Raw genomic sequence first — 21,022 nt, forward strand, 5'->3', positions numbered from 1 at the left:
ACCCGAATTGCCGTTTGTCCGTTCCGTCGACTGTCACATATTTTCTCCGAGTACTCCTTGGCACCTCTCATTGAGCAACTAACAACGCATATGCACAATTACTTCACAAAGGTCATAATAGGTAATCGTAACTCTGATCAAATATCCTCATCTGAAGACGCCAATTTCATCAGGGCCTTCGTTGATGAAAACTCTCTTACTTCTGTGCCATATAGCGCAACCCACCACAGGCAGGACTCTGGTACCTAGCTTGACCTAGGCTTAATTAATGAACAGGATTGTCTGCTATCACACTGGAAGACAGATACTTCTTTCATCAACGGACATGACCTTATCACGGCCACACTTGACGTACAGATTCCACGCCACGTACCCGCTACGTACTCTTACATAAACTACAAAGGAATCTGTGTTGTGAAGTTAAGGGAGTTAACACCGCTGGGCGTAGAAAATACTTCATGGCCTGCTTCTTGAGAAAAATCTTCAACACATCAGTATCTGCCTACATACTATCCTTTTTTATTTCCACGTTGCGCTCAGACCTATAATGATTGAGATGATCCCCTTGGATATCCCGGCTTTAAAGACGGAGACGCTAATGAATTAATTTTTTATCAGCGCTTTTTATCTTTGAAGCACTCATCACACCTTCGCAACACACTATCCATATCGCACTTTAAATAAGCAGCTTAAAAATATTTCTTTGAACTGGAAAACACATAATTTTTATGCAAACACATACTTAGCACACTTCCACAAAAATTTATACTACTTCTTGTATTTTTCTTGTAATAGTGGTGGACTGGCTGACTTCCTCGGCGGATCGGGATGGTCTAACACTGCACCTAAAACACACGCGACACAAACGCGCATGCTCGGGAGACTCTCCCAATCTCCTCTAATCGTCTACTTGGGGTCGACGAGCAAAGAAGAACAGGCTAACTCTTTCATACGTCAACGTACTCTCGCCGACGAGGCTCGCTCTTGCGCCAACATTGATTGTTAGCTAGCCCTTTTCTTGAACTTAAAGACAGGCCGGTTCTACAACAACAAGCCGACTTGCTTGTTTCTTCCTCGCACTGAGGGCTTTACCACATCGATCGACATTCCTCGTATTGACGCGGCTGCGACGTTTGCAGCGTCGCAATCTCTAGAAGACGATTGATTGGTGTTGTTACTAAATCTCTTAGGTTATTTCTCTGACAAAGGACGTTTCGATCATGCGTTGCCACTCGAGACATGCGTTTTCGAAATCTCCGTATAATACAGGATGATAGTTTTTCAAAGTGACCTTGTCTTCGACATCCGTAATTTGCCCCTGTACGGTTTTATCTTGCTAGTAGTGGACTGTCCTTCAAGAGGACAGTCTCCCTTTTCTAAGAATATTTCAAGCGCTTAACCAGTGCCATATTCAACCACAACATGTAATGCATTTTCACCGGGTCTGCATGTGACTTACAAGTTTACCTTGTAATTTATTAGCGTTCTTAAGACGTCGTCGTTCTGATGCATAATAGCCGTCACGATAGGAGACTTACCATTGTAAGCCAGTAAATCGATGTTGATCCCTTCGTTCAATAATATCGCTTTGATTTGTCCTGCATAGGGGTAAGGTAAGGGGCTGCGGCTACTTTCTCAAGCAGGTGTGTTTGTGCGCCTAGAGGGTCATTGGTTTTTTTGCGCATATTCTATGCCTCGTTTTAGAATTTTAGGGCTTTCTCTACGGGCTTTTTCCAACGGTGTTTGGTCAAGCAATTTTGTTTTAATGAACCGGTACTCACATCTCTGCTTGCTGAAAGAGGTATGTTGCTGACTGTCCTATCTGTTTCGAGTCTACGATGTCAACGTCAAATGTCACTCTTTTCTCGTCGAGAAGTATTATTGGGGGGTAAGAATTTGTGCCTCGACATTTACTTCAGCTGATGTTGTGGTGCATTCCTTTGGGTATCTTATCCGGTGTTTTTGGCGGATCCTCAAACTCCACCTGTAGAAAAAATTCTTGATAGGTGGGTCTTCTGTCACGCTGAAACGTGGGGCGGTCAGCTACACTGAGAAATTCTTTAGGTTGCTGCAGCACTACTCTTAGTGCCACTGTTGAACAAAAATTCAGCAGCTGTCCGAAAATTGAGCAACAGCGCTATAGATGGCGCCACCCAGAGTAGGTTGGACGGCTGCTGCTCAAGTTTTATACAATACAGCAGCAGCCCGAAGAATTTCTCAGTGCAGCGGCTCGTAATTGCGACTATTGCGGAAACTCCTTCGGTCAGCCGCCGAGATTGATAAGATGGAAAAACGCTGGTCTAAGTATTCATTGACAATCTTGATTTCTTTCTATCGTTATTTTTTGTGTACACATCTCTTTTTCCCTTTATAAATATTTAAAAAAATTATTTGAAGAATTAGCTGTTTTTCTTTTTTACTTAGAAATAACCGTTTTATTCCTGCATGTTTATGTGCGTATAAATCAAGTAATCGGATAATTCGTAATGTAATCATAATTTATCTTCATTTGATCGCTTGTTGATTGTAGTTAATTAATGTAAGTGTATAATTGAAATTCAATTTAGACATAAATAGTAAGCAATCTGTTCTATTATAGAGTCTGGTTGGGTTTCTAACGTTATTTCCGTCAGATTATTTTCTGTGTCTTTCCGTTAAGTTCCTTTCTTCTTTATCATTTTTAACGCATGGCTAATCGCAGCTCTTATATATTGGAAATTTGCCGCTATAAATCTCTTTTTCCTGTGCACGAAATTCGGCGGATCTTGTTACGTGTAAATACGCGTTTATTGGCTTTTCTATCAGGTTCCTGTATGTGATTCTTCGCATATTTAGTCATAGACATATTTCTCTACTCGATTTTAGCTCTCTTGTATGTATAATATACCTTGAGGTGAAATGATCTTAGATCTTCTAAGTCCTCTTGTTTTATTTTTATTTTTTCTATTTCCTCGCGTACTATACATACAATTAAAAATACAGCCGTTCTGTGTAGCAAACAGTTTGCGCGTACGCAATGATCGCACTTGACTTGAAGATATATCTCGGCGTTCTTTTCTAATTGCTCAATTCAAATTATTGCTTTATAGTTATTATTCCAGTACGCAATCATTAGTGCATCAAGCATTTATATCTGTATACAATTCATTATCCAACACTAATTCAACAGTTTTATCCAGGCCTGCTTCTACGGCCAAATGCATTAGATTAGTGTCATACCTGTTATATAGCTTCAGTAATTGTGGTTTACTATAAGTATCGACACAATATCTTACTACTTTAACGTCATCGTTTGCCTGTATATTCACGTGTGTAGGTGTGCGCGTGAGTGTAGATTTTATATATTGGCGTGTGTTTGTGTGAATGTAAGTGCATCTATGTGTATGTATATGTGCGTGTGTGTGCGTGTATACAGGCTCGTGCATATGTGTATTTATGTGTATCTGCGTGTGAGTGTAGGTTTTGTACATAGGCGTGTGCATGCAAGCGTATGTATATAAACGTGTATGTATGTGCATATGCGTATATGTATATATGTATGTGGATGTGTTTCATGTTGTTTTCATAATATAATTTCGTGTTCGTCTGTATAAGTTCTGTTAATGTTTCTGTAAGTGCACATGAGTGTATGCGCGTATATATATATATATATATATACATGTACGAGTGTGCATGTTGTTTGAATCGTTATAATATTGTACTTTCATTTATTCATTTATTTCTAAAATCACATAATCTTGAAGGGATGGGGTTGCTGTAATTCATTCATATTTCAAGCCGGTAGGCATAGGTTACGCCTTGTTCTTTTTTCAATTCTTCCTGCTCGAGCGTTCGTAATACAGTGTATTTTATTCTTTCCCTATTGAAAATGTTCTGCGCTTGTCTGTTTGCTTCGTCATCTCCAACTTATCTCACATTGTCTAAGAGTAACTCCCAATTACTCTGGTTTCGCGGATAATCGGGGTGTTGATTTTCATAGTTATTGATTCTTAAATATTCAGTTAATAACTCTCTAGGGAATTTTCTCTCCTCCCAAATTTTGTAAGCCTCGTACTTCATCTCCACACTATGTTCGAACGTGATCTTTACGATTCTTGCGATTGCGCTGCTCTGCTTACAAGCCTTCCCATATTGACCCCAATTTTTCAGCAATATTGCTTGAATGTTGCGTTCACAGATTCGCTGGATTCAATAATATTGTTGAAAGATTATAAAACCTCGCTAAGTGTTAGTATACAACGAAAATATGCACCCAAACACATACAGTACAATACACGCACAGCAGCATGCAGACACACAGGTATACAGACGCCGTAATGAGAGGCCCCAATCGGGAGGTCCACTACCTGGGGTTTATTGCACCCCCGCCGCCTACAGCACAGTCGACGCAGGAGCGTCTCTGTCCGAGAGTAACCAGCGCTCAGCGCACACCACAGTTCCAATCTATTTCATAAACTATACTTATATCTTTTGTAACGTGTATCGATCACGCAGTGTATTTTATATTTAAATAAAGTTCACCTCAGAATAAAATATATATTCCTGATTTAACCAATAGGTTATGGGCCCAGGAATCGGTGCGCGTTAAAAAGACTAAGAAAATAGGCCATTAAAGTGAAGTGTTTGGAATATAGTGAACGTTAAAGTATATATTAATCATCGTAAGGAAAATGGCAGAAAGCTCCGGTTACAAGTGCTCCTTCCAGAAGCTCAACGGTGAAAACTACGCCGTTTGGAGTTACAAGATGGAACTTCTGCTGATAGATGACAACGTTTGGAGTGCGATCAGTGAAGAAAAGCCAACTGATGCTGATAAAGTAGCTGCATGGAATAAAAGCAACGATAAGGCACGCGTGAGAATTGGTCTTTCAGTCGAAGACGACCAATTAATTCACATAAGGAGTGCCAAGACAGCAAAAGAGGCTTGGAGCGCGCTGAAAGAATACCACCAAAAGGCAACTCTAACATCAAAGGTACTTTTATTAAAACGATTATGCCGTACAGTACTCGGTGAAGACGGAGATATGGAAGCACATATCACAAATTTCTCGAAAACCGTCAACCTGCTAGTTGCCCTCGGAACTGACCTAGCTGACGATTTATTAGCAGCGATGCTACTGGGAAGCTTGCCCGAATCCTACGATACGCTCGTCACGGCATTAGAGAGCAGGCCCGAAAAGGATATAACCTCGCAGTTTATCAAAAGCAAGTTGATCGACGAATATAAGAGGCGGAAAGGGCAAAAGGACGTAAGGGACAATTTCCCAGCAAGTGATACAGCAATGAAAGCCACGCACGGAAATAATAGTGGACAAAATAAAGGCACTCAAGAAATCAGAATTTGCTTTTTCTGCAAAAAGGTTGGCCATTTAAAGCCAGATTGCACAAAGTTTAAGGCCTGGAGGAACAAAAATAAGAATAAGGCGAATGCAGTTAAAGAAAACGAGAATTCTTCAAGAGAAAAATTGTTTATGGCCAAAGCAAGTGTAATATCAACGGAGCAGCAAGTTGAAAATATTGAACATGCACGGTTTAGTGTGAATGCTCAAAAAGACTATAGTAAAACATGGTTCGTCGACTCAGGAGCAACAAGCCATATGACAAACTCTAAGCATTTTTTCCACGAATTCGACCCAGCCGTAAAAGGTGTTGTGAGGCTAGCCGACGCGGAAAAAACCAGTGAGATTAGAGGTAAAGGTTCAGGCTTCATAAAGTGCATCGTCGACGGTAAGCAGACAGAATTGCAGATTAAGAACGTGCTCTACGTGCCATCGTTCGAGTCCAACCTGGTTTCCGTGAAGAAGCTGACCCATGATGGATACAGTGTAAGCTTCGACAATAATATCTGTAAAGTAATAAAAGATGGAAAAACCCAGGCTGTCGCGCCGTGCGGCTCAGACGTTGCCGCCCTGTACGAGATTGAGCAAGCCGCTGAAAGGTCTTGCGCGGCAATAAAGCAATTCATCGAGCACGACAAAAATTGCCAACATGCATGGCATAGGCGATTCGGGCACCGAGACATTGGTGCAATTAAAGACTTAGCCGAGAAAAGCCTGGCAATCGGCATAAAAATTCAAGATTGCGGACACCGGATTATATGTGAATGCTGCGCAGAAGGAACAATGACCCGTCTACCTTTTCCGAAGGAGTCCGGTCATAAAGCGCAGGCCATTCTAGACTTAATCCATACGGATGTTTGCGGCCCCATGCAAACTACAACGCCTGGAGGGAAAAAGTATTTTATAACCCTCATCGACGATTACTCCAGGTATACAACAGTGCATTTTATGAAGACTAAAGACGAGGCAGGGCCCATAATAAAGCAGTACATCCAGATGGCACAGACGCAGTTCGGCAAAACTCCGAAATGCATAAGGTCCGATCGAGGAAGGGAATACGTAAATAGAAGCCTACAAAGCTTTTTAGCAGAGAACGGCATCAAGGCGCAATATACGGCTGCATATTCCCCACAGCAGAACGGAGTGGCTGAACGTAAAAACAGATCGCTGATGGAGATGGCGAGATGTATGCTGCTAGATGCCAATATGGAGATCAAGTTTTGGGCCGAAGCCGTAAATACTGCAAATTTCTTGCAAAACCGACTACCAACGAAAGCGACGGACAAGACCCCGCACGAGTTATGGTTCAAAGAAAAGCCCTACGTAAAAAACCTCCACGTTTTTGGCTGCAGGGCATATGTGCATGTGCCTAAAGAGCTCCGACGGAAACTGGATGCTAAGTCTCAAATGTACATATTTATAGGCTATTCCGAAGAATCGAAAGCGTTCAGATTTATACACGCAAAAACGGGTGAGTTGAAAATAAGTCGCGATGCGGTATTTTTAGATGACAATCATCAAGTTCGCACAAATGCAAATGCAGAGGTGGAGCATACTTTCTCCCAAAATAACTCTGAAGAACAAATCGAAGAGAACGACAGTGAAGATGAGTCTTTCCACTCGAGCGCAGAAGAAGAGGTACAAGTTGAAAACCGCGATGCGCAAGAGGATGCTCAAGAGCCACCTCTAAGAAGATCGGCAAGAGACAACAAAGGAGTCCCGCCTGATAGGTATATGGCAGTCTCAAAATTTGCAGCACTTACTCAAGATGACCCGAAAAGCAGATCCGAGGCGTTATCAAGACCAGATCAGAATGAATGGAAAAGAGCAATGAACGAAGAGTATAACGCACTGCTGCAAAACGATACGTGGGATATCGTACCTGCGCCGAAGGGTCAAAATATTGTTACCTGCAAATGGGTCTATAAGACGAAAAAGGACGAAGAGGGTGCAGCAAGCAGGTATAAAGCTAGGCTTGTCGCACGTGGATTCTCGCAGAAGTACGGCGTAGATTATAACGAGGTATTCGCACCCGTCGTAAAACAGACCACTTTTAAGCTTTTGCTCGCCATCGCAGGTAAAGAGAAATTACTAATTAAGCATTTTGATGCAAAAACAGCTTTTTTGAACGGTGACCTTAAGGAATGTATCTACATGAAGCAACCAGAAGGGTACGAAATTAAAAGCGAAAAAGGAGAGGTCATGATTTGCAAGCTGAAGAGAGGACTTTACGGCCTCAAGCAAGCAGCAAATATATGGAATAGAAAGTTAGACTCAGTTTTCAAGAGTATAGAATTTATACAGAGCCACGCTGATCCTTGCTTATATATCAAGCGAGATAAAGGCAGTACTATCTATGTGATCGTTCATGTAGATGATTTTTTAATAGCCTCTAAGGAACTCGCAGAGATCAACAGCACAGCAGATATTCTACAAGATAATTTCAAGTTAATCGATTTAGGATTTCTACAGAAATATTTAGGAGTAGAAGTAAGAAAGAACAGCAACGGTTTTTACTGTATAAAACAAACAGCATACATTGAAGAGATTTTAAAAAGATTTGGTTTGTATGACGCAAAAATATCACACATACCACTAGATACGGGTTACGTAAAAGCTATAGAAAGTCAACCTATAATGGAAAAACCAGAATTATATCAACAATTAATCGGAGGACTTTTATATTTAGCCGTTAATACAAGGCCAGACATTAGTGCCAGCGTCACTATACTAAGCCAATCTAATAAACAACCAACATCGACCGACTGGACGGAGGCAAAAAGAGTGACCCGTTATTTAAAAGGTACAAAAGATTACGAGCTTGTGCTCGAAAGCAGCGGTCCAGAAGTATTAATTGGCTATGCAGATGCAGATTGGGCAGAAAATCATCGAAATCGCAAGTCAAACAGTGGATATCTTTTCCAGTTTATGAATGCAACGATAAGTTGGGCGTGTCGAAAGCAGACATGCATAGCTCTCTCATCCACCGAAGCAGAATATATATCTATTGCAGAAGCTCTCCAAGAAGCTATATGGTTACAGCGATTAATTGCAGAATTTAGAAGCACTAAAGTAATCAAGACCATCATTTTTGAAGATAATCAAAGTTGTTTGAAATTAATAGACAATAAAAAAAAAAGCAGTAATCGCACAAAACACATTGACATTAAACATCACTTTATTAGAGATTTAAAGGATAGAAAAATGATCGAATTTACATATTGTCCTACTCAAGAGATGGTCGCAGATATGTTGACGAAACCGCTTAACAAAATCAAGCTAAAATATTTTGCTGAAAAGAGCGGATTAAAAGCACGCAATTAAGTGCATATTATCGTTGAGGAAGGGTGTTAGTATACAACGAAAATATGCACCCAAACACATACAGTACAATACACGCACAGCAGCATGCAGACACACAGGTATACAGACGCCGTAATGAGAGGCCCCAATCGGGAGGTCCACTACCTGGGGTTTATTGCACCCCCGCCGCCTACAGCACAGTCGACGCAGGAGCGTCTCTGTCCCAGAGTAACCAGCGCTCAGCGCACACCACAGTTCCAATCTATTTCATAAACTATACTTATATCTTTTGTAACGTGTATCGATCACGCAGTGTATTTTATATTTAAATAAAGTTCACCTCAGAATAAAATATATATTCCTGATTTAACCAATACTAAGCTTTTGGAGCAATATTGCTGTAGACAGCTATGTCCGTTCTACCATTGCAAGTTCGCCTGGTTTGGGCCGGCTCGTCTACAGCTCCCAATATCGTTAGAACATGGTCTCAAGGTTGCATAACTAGATTCCGCAATATTGCACAATGGCATAATAATCTTGATTTGACTATTCAACAATATTGCTACCAGATTAAACAATATTGTATAAGTATTTGAAAATTTTCGCATTAGTATAAAAATTTTGTTCATAAATGCAAAATTATTTTAGATAATATAACAATATTTATCAAATATTGTACTATCTAGTGAGAATGTTGTATAATAAACGCAGTAACATTATAATGCGCATATGCAATGTTGCCAAATTTTGTATTGCAACCTTGAGACAATATTCGGACGATATTGAGTGCTGTAGACAGGCAGGCCCAGACCGCAGGCAGGCCCAGACCGCAGGCGAACTTACAATGGTAGAACGGACATAGCGGTCCACAGCATTATTTTTCAAAAGCTTAGCAAGGTTTTATAATCTTTTAACAATATTATTGTATCCAGCGAATCTGTAAACGTAAAATTCAAGCAATATTGCTGAAAGATTGGGGTCTATATGGGTTGTAACGCTTGTACTCCGGTCCTTCTTTTCCCTCGGCTAGGTAATTTCCTCCCTCATTTTTTCTTTTTTGGTTACACAACGGTCTGGAGTAAAGTGGGCGCTTCTTGAATTCTCCGAGTTCTTTGGAGGTGGGCCTTACGTTACGTACGAGTTTCTCGACTTTTCATTCCTTTCTCAGACATATACGTCTTATAACAGTGGCTGCTCTCGTAGTGGGTGCGTCTTTCTACTACCTCGTTGCATCTCTCGCCGATTTTATTTAATGGATTTACAAGCAATAAGTTTCTTAACCCCGCGAAAGCATTAAGCAGAACTATTATGTGATTTTACTGATTCGATCGCTTACTCATTTATTTGATAATTACTATGGATTTACAATAGGCTACTCAATTTAATCAAAATATTAAGTAAAATATTACGTGATAATACTAATTTGAATCAGATAATTAAATTTTAATTGAGAAATTCGATCAATTTTTGCTTCCTCCTAGAGGAAGCTTTGTAATAGTAAAATTTTGAGTTTCTTCAAAACTTCTAGAAAATACTTTTTAGTGTGTTAGAAGTTCAAATCAAGTGTTTTTGAAAAATGTCCGTATGGGTGTGTGTGTGTGTGTGGATGTGTGTGCGTGTGGATGTGTGTGTGTATGTATACCGTAATATTTCTGGAACTACTTTATCAATATCAATAAAATTTGACATGCATATATATTTTTGGATTTTTAATTCGGGAAAAACAGTTATTTTTTAATTTCTTAACTATATTTTTTATGGCCATTTTTTGATTTTTAAAAAACACTATTTTGCGTTTTTTTCAATCATCCCATTGTTACAAACAATTCAGCTATAATGCATTTGAAAGAGAATAAAATTACCTACTTTTCCTCGTTTGGTGCTCGGGATTGACCGCTTTGTTCGGCAGATAAAATGAAAAAGACGATTTTTTTTTTAATTCATATCTCTGAAACTAAACGTCATAACCTCGCGAAAAAAATTATGTCAATGGGTCACGTGTCAAACTATACCCCATTAAAATTTCAAGTGATTTGACTACTTATTTTTTCAGTAATAAATCAAAAGCTGAAAAAAATGAGTTTTTTTTTGTGCCTCGATTACGGACGCAAAAAGGCCTTATTGCTCTTGAGATTTCATGAAAAAGTAGATATTTTATGTGTTTTGGCTGAATTCATTGCACAACTTTCAAACCCCTATGGTTCGTAAGATTTTAAGGTTTCAATTTTTTTTTTTAATTTTTTGATTTCTTATATCTCTAAAACAATGTAGTCAAATTCTTCATAATTTTATTTGGTGATTCATCATAAAAGAAGCTATCTGCTGCTATTTTAAACGATTTCGTCGAGTGGTTTTTAACTAAAGAGCTAAAATCTAAATAGTTTTCTTGAAAATTGCGCGAGCGACCTATCTAATGAATAACCTGCTGTTTTGATGGTTAGGTTGGTTAGGAACACATGTAAACATGCGTGAATTTCTGTGAAAAAAAAATTGACCACAGTGTTCGTGTTCTATAATAAGAAAACAGAGGGGTCTGCAAACTTTTGGACAATTAACTATCCAAAACTTTTATTAAATTGTGTATCAAAAATCGCCTCATACATTAGCAAGCAGATATATAGATATATTAAAACAATATTTTATTTATTGGACTTATAAATTTAGTTGGAGGAAGCTACGTGCCAATGAATTGGCAGCGGTTTTTTTCTTATTATCTTTAGTTTTATGCGGTTAGGATGTGTCATTTATTTATTTTAATATAGTTTCATATATTCTTTCCTTTCATTTGGGGTTACATTTTTTTTTGTTATATTTTTAAAGTTCATTCCTCATCGTCTGAACTATCGTTGAAACGTACATGTTCCTTGAAATATCAACTACTAAACAGTTCACGTCAAAGTTCTTCTTGATGTTTTGTTTTATAGCACCATATTGGTAGATCGAAAATATTTCTTTCGTCAAACTTTTCGTATAAAAATCGACAAGGTCTGCAATTTCTCCAAACTTTTCTTTTATCATAACAGGTATAGCATGACAAATTGTGGAGTTGATTTCCGAAACCTTCGCTGCCATATAAATACAGTTCTAATAAATGTCCATAGGTGTAACCTCTTTTCTTTGCTCGCAGTTCTTGAATGTCGTTTTCATCCTCGATGTGTCGGAGTTCCTGAATCTCGTCGTCCTTTTCTTTGAGAAGCTCTTTTAAGTCAACTACCCTTTTGCTGATTTTCTTTGACTTAAATCGGGGATGTGCTTGATTACGCCGATTTCGATTTCTTAAAAAGTTTGTCTTTCGGCGAGTCCAAGGCACCGTGTTCTTATTTCGCACCTTAATTATGGGTCCGTATGGTATGCTTCTAACGCGGCCCTTTGCGTTGGAGTTTCGTATCTGTGCAATTTCTTTTGTTGCTGATCGAGACAGCGTTCTTGCAGGCACATCTCTAAGTGGTCAGAGTACACTCAGAGCAAGGCCAGTTAGTATTTCTTTCTTTGATTCCGTTTGCCTTTCTTGCGTGAATGAATCGGGTCCCCTTTTTCTGCTCGTCAAACGACTCCCCGTTACGCGGTGCACCATGTTTTATTTTGACTTGGGTATAGACAAAATTAAGTAGCGCCTCTTAGGAAAAGGGTAAAAAAACACAACTAATAACTTTATAAACTTTATAAATAAACAACTAATAACATTGGAAAGCTTAACGATAGATGATTAAGGAAAAACTAGTATCGTTTAACCAGGACCCCAGAAACCCAGGAGAATTTACACCCTTAAAATTCGCCCCCAAAATCAGAAATTTGTATAAAAATGTACATTTTCTGCTTTCTTGTCTGGAAAAAAAAATTTTCTAGTCAATACAAAACATTTTTCTACAGTTTTTGAGGTGACGAATGAGAATCCATTGTTAAAATTAAGCTAAAAAATTTTACAAACCATAAATTAAGGAATATTTCAGTATATGAAGGTTTTAGTTCCAATTTCCGTTCTTATGCATCGATTTGCCTGAAATTTTGACAGTAGGTGGAGAATATCTTGGGAAACAAATTCACCTATCAATATATATTTTTAACCATGGGGTAGGTTATCACCCCTTTGTGGGTGTTGAAAATAATTTTTTCAAAACAATCCTGCAAATCGATAGCAAATTTTTAACGTCCGTCGGTAGCACAATTTAAGATTAAACCAGAAAGTGACGACATATTAGATTTGCGACCAATTTCTCAATCAGTAAAAAGTCTTATAATTTCTGAATTTAATTTTTTAAAGTACCAATTATAGACCTGGTATAACCTCGAGTCGCAGTACTGAGAATGCTTTGAAGTACTATACACTTCTCACTCATTTTTATTCATTCAAATCACTATTTGCCTGTAGCTTTGAACTATCTTTGATGTAGAAACAGATATTAGTGAGATGCAGAAAATATCACCCGTCAAATTCAACAATCCATGTAGAGAAGAAGTTGTTATAGCGTACAAGCACACAATCAGAGAGTCTCGATGCTACTATGAAAACTCGCGACTGGTCGTCTCTTTAATACAATTTTCCTTACTACCCTTTCGTAGTTCAACGGTTATACGGCTGTTAAAAATATGGCGTAAAGACGTTACAAACTGACCGTTAAAAATCAAAAATAAATCTTTCATCAGAGAAAAGTACGATGGTCGACATCTGTCCGTTTAGAAAAGAAAAATTCGTTACTGATTAATAAAGGAATACATGTGTGTAGGTAGAATGAGAACACATTCATGTTTAATTTTTTTTTTATTTAAGATTACAAATACATCAAACACATCTTAGTCTATAGGTACACGATTGATTACATGGTCCTGAGCCTAGACTACACTCATCAGCAAATGTAGACGCTCGCTTACATTTTTTATATTTAAGTTTATTGCGTATCTTTTTATAAAATTTGACGACCAAGGTATCGTTTTCCCCAGTGTCTTGCAAGAATAAGCGGCAAAATGTTCCAAGTCTCGTACCGCAACACATGTGATACAAAAGCATAATAGTGTAGTGTAGTGTGCCCGCAGCAAATCGAGTCAATGCTTTGAAGAGTTTTTCTATTCCAGCGAAAATATTTACAGTTGTTACGTAGGCGCTCTATATGATGTCTTGATACCGGTGGCAGGCCATAACTCTCAAAATACGTGCTCAATCTATTTTTGTCAATGTAAATAGCTACCCAGTGTGTTCCTGGTTTAGTGTGATCATCGGTGTTACGTACTATTGCTGCTGGCGTTATCAGCACCCGCGGTATTCAATCTGCAGCGTAAACCCCGATTGTCCAGGCTTTTAAGCGTCCTAGGGCGTCATAATCTCGGCCGTATTCATTTTTTATTGTAGATGAATCGGTGTTATTACTGGCGTATTCGTCTTCTTCGCTGTCGATTTTGTCCTCTACGTCCCTTCCTCGAAATTGCACAATGTTACCTCTTCGAGACCACATAGGCACCGACGTGTTTTATAAAATAGCTTAATAAAACACGTCGGTGCCAGTCTCTTGTATTTTTTCCAATATTTCACTGGGCACATGTGAATGGGGATCCACTTTCGTAGTATGCGTTCTCTCAAGAGCGCACAGTACGATCTTGTATAGGTGTCTGCCTAGCAGCCATGGTAGCTGCAGACCTGCGGGCATTTAAAGCGTCTCTGCAGTTCGCCGAATCCAGCTGTCGTGTAATCATCGAGATTCTGAGGCACTAGACTACCGTCTATGATAACGCCACCCGTATTGTTCCATTTGAGCCGATCGGTCTCGTTAGCCTGTCAGTGTTTAAGCAACAAGCGTGCTTTTTTCTGATGAATTTTCGGCACGCTTTCGATAATAGTTTCTTCCGAGAGCCGTGTCGCGAGATTCTCATTGCGAGGCTCTTCGATATGTTCGCTTTCCTTAAAGAACAGAAATCGCCGCAGTGCTTGCAAGTAGTTTTTACGCTTTTCTTCTTCACTGATAAATTTTTTTGAATTAAGAATCTCGTGCATCTCCGCGTCTAGTCGTAATAAGCTGATTTTTGAAGTGATGAGTGATGGTAAATAGATTTTTTTTTTACTTTTACAGTATAGATAAGAATGCATCAAGGTTAGTTTTTTCTTTTATTTTTAATCATATTTATTGAGATGTAGACATATTTTACAATGGATTATTTCTTTTATAACCGGAAGGAAGAGAACAGTTTTCGACACATATCGTCTTTTTTTAAGAACAACGCTACAAGTTTTGAACTCATCACGAGTCATGACCTCGTGAGTAAGTGTGCGCCTGATTGTTGAAAAGTGTACCTTAATTGTAAGCTTGTCCTTGACGGTGTCGACATCGTCATTGTCGTTCTCACTTTTGTCGGCATTTTCACCAAATTCATCGTAAATTAGAGATTTTATGCTGTAAAAATTTATCTTTAAAGAATTATTGTAATTTAGACATATACCTTTGACAACATTCTATAGTGGTACCGGTACCCGGTGTGATTGCCCGAAAAGCGTAAAATTTCGGCGCTGCAGACATCATGGTTTCTATGTACGTACCCACGCCATAACTTCTTAACTCATACGTCATAGCACCTAAGAGATTACCTATTGGCGGCTCATATTCGTCCGGGTCGTTTTCATTTTTCACAAAAATGCACGAATCTGTATCGCAGTATAGTAGGCGCGATCCGAGTTTTTCCAAGTAACCATACAGCTCGAGGCGTGCCTGCGCCGTTGTGTACGCAGACATGACCACATTCGTATCGGGTGTCGATGTTACAGCTTCTTCTCTAAATTGTTAATTTACATACAGAATATCATTATTGATAGGTAAGATGTCGAAAACCTCCTTATCGGTAGTGAATAAAAGCTTCAACAAGTTTTCGCGTGATTTGACAACGGTGGTTTGTTTCATATTTGTGTGCTGGCAGAATTTACCCCATAAGCTATTTAGGCCAGTCGGAGGCTTCTTGTTTTATTTTTAAAAATAGATTTACATACTGCGCAAAGAGCCCACCTTTCGTACCATCGGAGCGCGTGGTGTCGTACTGCCAAATGATGTATATCTCGCTTATGCGATAACCGAGTTCAACGGCTTTGCGCAGCTTGTCCGCCACCCAAGTATCGGTAAACTCACGATCCACTATTTTCTCGTGATGACGACGACAATCTTCGGCGCGTGCCTCGGCGCATCAAGATCGGCATAGCGCAAAGAGGAGCCGACCGTGCATTTTAACCGGCAACAGCGGCATATACAAATTTCGCGGCGGTAAAACTCTACACTTGACGAAGCCCTTGACTCCGTCAAGATTGTTGTAATCATCGCTAATCAATTGGCGACACTCTTCACCTACGAAAATACGCGGATGACCGATTGGGAATTTTCTACGCTTACAGATGTACGGGTACAGCGAACAAATATCTGTATATTTGATTTTTTCACCGTCTTTGACTTTGTAAAAAGGTATGATGTTTTCTGTTTGCCCTCCAAAAAATGCATCTTGCGGATTTTAAGTTATTCGACTCATTAGAGGATGATTTTTCACATAGGATACGATCTCAGGATTTCTTAATTTTACCTCGTCAAACTCGCATTCCCATATACTAAAAAAATCGTAGCCGCAATCGCGCATTTTTTTGCAATTTTGACATTGTGTTTTCGTATGCGGTGTTAAACGTGCGATCATAAGCCAGCGATTTCTCACGCGCTTTATCAAAACATATCGGGCAGCTGTACGTGTACAACCCTCGTACTCGTATACTGTGCCTTACTGCTCTCTATTTACAGGTGGTAAAAATCCGTCCACTAGAAAACCTTTGGGTAATCGAAACTCTCGAACGTGACCCCGCGTAAATGATTTCTCGACCACACTCACGTTTGCACTGAACCAACTACTCTATAGATTTTTGAGAATGTTTGGCACCTCGGCGATAACCGCTGACAGGTATAATACCTATAGTCTTATCGTATAAGAAGTTTTTTTTTGTACACAAGCGAGCAAGCACTCTCTATAGTAGTTGCTTCAACAAATAGACAGATTTTACCCATATTCAGAAATATCTCTCAAAAAGCAATACACGCGCGTCGCAAAATCTCCACATCTATACGGCAGTATTCTACTATTTCTTTTTGAAAATCGAAAACATAATCACATCGAGTTTCGTCGTTATACCACGCGTAGAACGCTTGTCGCTCTTTGACAGACATAGAATCCGGCGCGTAAAATCTTTCATCGGGCAGAGGGTCGACGTAATTTTCGTTCTCGGGGATATTAAATAAATGCGGAAAATAACCCTTTTTTGCGCAAAGTGGCAGGCCAAAATTTTTGGGCAATAGACTTAAGCGCATGTGAAAATAATTTAGACTGTCAATAAATTTGGTACGGCCACATTGTAGCAAAACGATATTTTTTCCATTTAGCACGACACGAGAATTAGCATTTTCACACTCTTCGAATAAATACTTCAAAATAAACTTGGCATCGAAACCACTAGCATTGTACGCGGTGCATATAACACACTCAAACACCGATTTTTCACGAAAGTATAATTCGATGAAATGCTTTATGACGTTTTCTCGAAAGTTGTGTTAGCGTATACCGCAGATGTCGCAGCGTATTTTCATATCATCAGCGCGTGTCAGACAGTCCGTACACAAATGTCGGACAATGCACAGATTCAAAGTATGCAAACGCGTATCTGTTCTCATTCTATACAGAGTATCTTGTTGTGTTTCAAAATCATAAAACACGTAAAGGTACTTTTTAGATTCTTTCAACTGCTTTGGAGCACGCACAATCTGCATGTAACACGCGGCGTTTGTAGAGTGCCGTGACCGACAAATCTTACAAAATAAAATACCACATTCGTGCTTTCTACGATGTACGTGTACGCGTTTCTGACATGTTTGACATATCATCAACAAGTCGTAAATTTTCTTATTCCGCTTTTTATGCGACCCCGCCGTTTTATGATTCTGAAAACAAGTATTTCCAAAAAAACTTCTAAAGCACTCTAACTCACTAAAAGGTTCGTCATCTTTGTCACCGTTTTCAGATACTGATCGTGCATCGATAGCACACTGCACATTCGGCACAGCATAATTACGATGAATCACACGTACCAAATCACCTTTCGGATATGACCGCCCGATAAAAGCCCGTTTTTAGATTAGAAGCTTCGACGTCTGGAGACGAAAAAAAATCTTCTTCCGAACTCGATTCGTCATTCTCGTTATCAGCGCGTGGGGTCGAACATGCCTGCGGATGCCGTATAGGCGACGACGGTGTGAAATCAGCGTCACCCTCTCCGCCACTTTCAAGCACCGCAAATCCGCTCAAAATTTGGGCTTGATGACCGTTGTTTAAACGCTCTGTCGCGAAAACAGGGATTGCACACTCACTTGTAGCTGTGTCCTCGTCGGTATGTGGCACAAGCGCTGATGGGCTCGATACAAGCTAGCGTGATCTCTGTACACTCGTACCAGCACCGTCATCGTCACCGTCGCCATCGTCCAAACCGTAAAACAATCTACGTTTTGCAGATCCCAATTGTACCCATTGACATATAGTGTCGTCGTCGCTGTCATCACTTGAGGACAAATCGGTATAAATTTGCCTCTCTTCATCGCCATGATCGTCATCACTTGTTTCCCTTAGAAGATTTTCGCGCGCTGTAAAAAATATTTTATGAGAAATGCGTTGATTTTAAAAAACAATATTACAAGGTTGAGTACTTACCAACATATTCGTTGTATTTAGTCATTAAACACTGCAAAGGAACCATCTGATGTAGATCACGTAGTAAAATAAATTCGGCCGCTGCTCTTACAGCTAAATGATTTCCCCGGAATATCAAACGATACATGCGAGCAATTTAACGAATAGTACAGCAGCTAAGAATCCAAGGAAACATTCTTTTCAGATGTACGCAACTCATGCGTCTTAAGCGGTGACGCCACTCAAAGTCGCACACTCTCCAGACAGCAGTATGATTGCAGCCTAATTGCAACAAATCCACTATACGTATAATAATGCCGCGTAGAAATGACCTCTTTCGACAACGGTTTAATCGATCAAGTGTGCGCTATGACGGACGCCCACTACGACCCGGAAGAGTTGGACACCATTCTGCACGAATTGCAGACCAGGACTGCAACAGCATTAGAACCTACTACTATCACTACTAGTGATGTGTCAGAGAGTAAAATATGTGCAGCGATGCAAATATGATACGGGTGTTGACCGAAGCGATAGGCAATCAGTGAGAAGAAGTTGTGAAAAATTATCCAAGTAACGCCTTGGATGAAGCGTAATTGATACCGCTAGTCCAGCATCTAATGTAGGGTCTGAGCAAATTGGCGATAATTTGTTCAAAGAGTTATTCGAAACGCCAGTCGGCGGTGAGCCCATGGAGATATCACCGTCTGCTAACGAGTGTCGTAAATCCGTGCCCGCGATACTCACCAGTACCACCATAAGCGGTGTAAACAGTGATAGTGTCGACGTCGATCTCGCCGCGTATGACGCAGAAATATTTGGCCTAATGACGGCCGAAATACTTGCCCTGATTTCGTCGAGTAATTGTGAAGCAGAGCAGCAGCAGCAGCAGCAGGAACAACAGCAGGAGCAACAACAGCAAGCGAAGCAACAATAGCAGGAGCAGCCCCAAGAAGTGCAGATATTTTAAGATATTCTGCACATAGATGAAGGTTTGATGCTTAATCAGCGCACGGATAATCTGCGGGTGCACAAGAAAATGCTCCACCATCACGAGCAACTATCTTCGGGCGCAGATCAAACGTACCGCGCCGACCGTGTCCAACGCACACAAGCGTTTTACATGGCCAGTTTGGAATTCTTAGAGCCCTTCAAGAAACTTGAACTAGTGCAAACACTCCAGAGGACAATTAACAGGAGTGTATCGTGTATTAACATCGCACTAACGGATTCGTGCCTAAGAAAATGCCACCTGTTTATGTTTGCCTTAGGACGAAAAATATTATGTGAAAATGCCGCTATCTGCACACCGCCCTTGATGACGCTTTCGTCATCAAAATTTATCAATAGCATCCGCATCGTAACCGACGGATGTATTGATAAGACAAGACTCCCACGTGTGACAAGGACAGAGGCCTACAGACTGTTACACGAGCTCTGCATGCTGCAAGTATGCTGTACCGCCTAGTATGTATAACTTTTTTATATAATTTAATACAAATATTTCTTTTTTTTTTTGTTACAGTTGCGCAAAATATACCATTTCGTGGTTTAAGAAATCTGCACTGGAAAATATGCTGCATGTGGCATGGCAGCGCAAATCAGCGCACTACGAAAGCGATGACTGGGACATGATCGTTACCAGTAGGCTGTGGACGGTGCCGTTCAGCCAATAAGCAAGATGGATGTATGCTCTGGAAAATTAGCGTTAATAGAAACCATCGGCCCTTTTCAGGACCACAAAAACATCCATACGTATAGAACAACTAACATTTGAAAAAAAGAAACGAGACGCTGAGTATGTACAACAGATACATATATAAGTTATACACACATGAAAGTGGAAAGCGCAAATATAGCGCTTCTACAACATGTCAGTCTCAAATAAGGACATATCTGTTGCATTATTTAAAGTCCACTCGGCAACAGGTACTCCTTATCAGCCCCCGAGAAATCAATAATGACCTACGCCATAACAGCCCCCCCCCCTGGCCGAGGGAGAGAGAGATAACGAGATAGAGGGGGGAACGCCATGTACGCTATACCGGCCTAGGGCCCGAAGCCGAGGGGAGGGAGGGGAGGGGGAAATCAATAAAGCCGGTCTCGCTATATAGCCCTTCTTACTACTATTGTCGTTAGTTCGATAATATAATCGGAATATGTTGAAAATCTATTCTCGGCTTCGAGCGGGTCCCTTGACGAAGAGCGGGCCAGCCTGCCGAATACTAATTCATACGGAGTATGCTGTGTAGCCTCGTATACGGTCGCTTCTTTGAAGGGAACCGTTTGACTGTGGATAGAAAGTGTTTCATTAAATTACTTCAGAAGTTTGTCCCTTGGTTAGTAAGAATCACAATAGGGGCACTAAATTGTACATATAAAGTGTAATTGTTCATATAAGTGTAAATTGTACATATCGTTTCAATTTTGATAGCTTTCTCATTCCATGACACATTTTTTATAAAGCTGATTTAAGCAATGCTGATCGATTCTAATCCTTATTTTATTATGAATATTTTAATTGTTTTAACCCACTTGTTAAATTTTCAATTATAGTGGATATGTTTTCACCTTTGTCGCCTAGTAGTATTGTTATAAAGTAATGATTGTTACTTTTAGGCGTTTTTTTTAACTCGCCTATTGATAAGTTATGTAATCGTGGGAGTTCATCTTTTTTTTTCTGAGTTTATCTTCTG

General features: G+C 39.8%; 2 protein-coding genes across 4 annotated transcripts in view; one reads left to right on the top strand and one right to left on the bottom strand.

Moving 5' to 3' along the window:
- Window positions 1-21,022, top strand: part of LOC107981926 — a 457,580-nt gene that overhangs the window by 395,942 nt on the left and 40,616 nt on the right. The window lies entirely within an intron of this gene.
- Window positions 1-21,022, bottom strand: part of LOC107981322 — a 526,190-nt gene that overhangs the window by 311,672 nt on the left and 193,496 nt on the right. The window lies entirely within an intron of this gene.

The sequence above is a fragment of the Nasonia vitripennis genome, assembly GCF_009193385.2.
Source record: "Nasonia vitripennis strain AsymCx chromosome 1 unlocalized genomic scaffold, Nvit_psr_1.1 chr1_random0003, whole genome shotgun sequence".
NCBI classification, from domain to species: domain Eukaryota; kingdom Metazoa; phylum Arthropoda; class Insecta; order Hymenoptera; family Pteromalidae; genus Nasonia; species Nasonia vitripennis.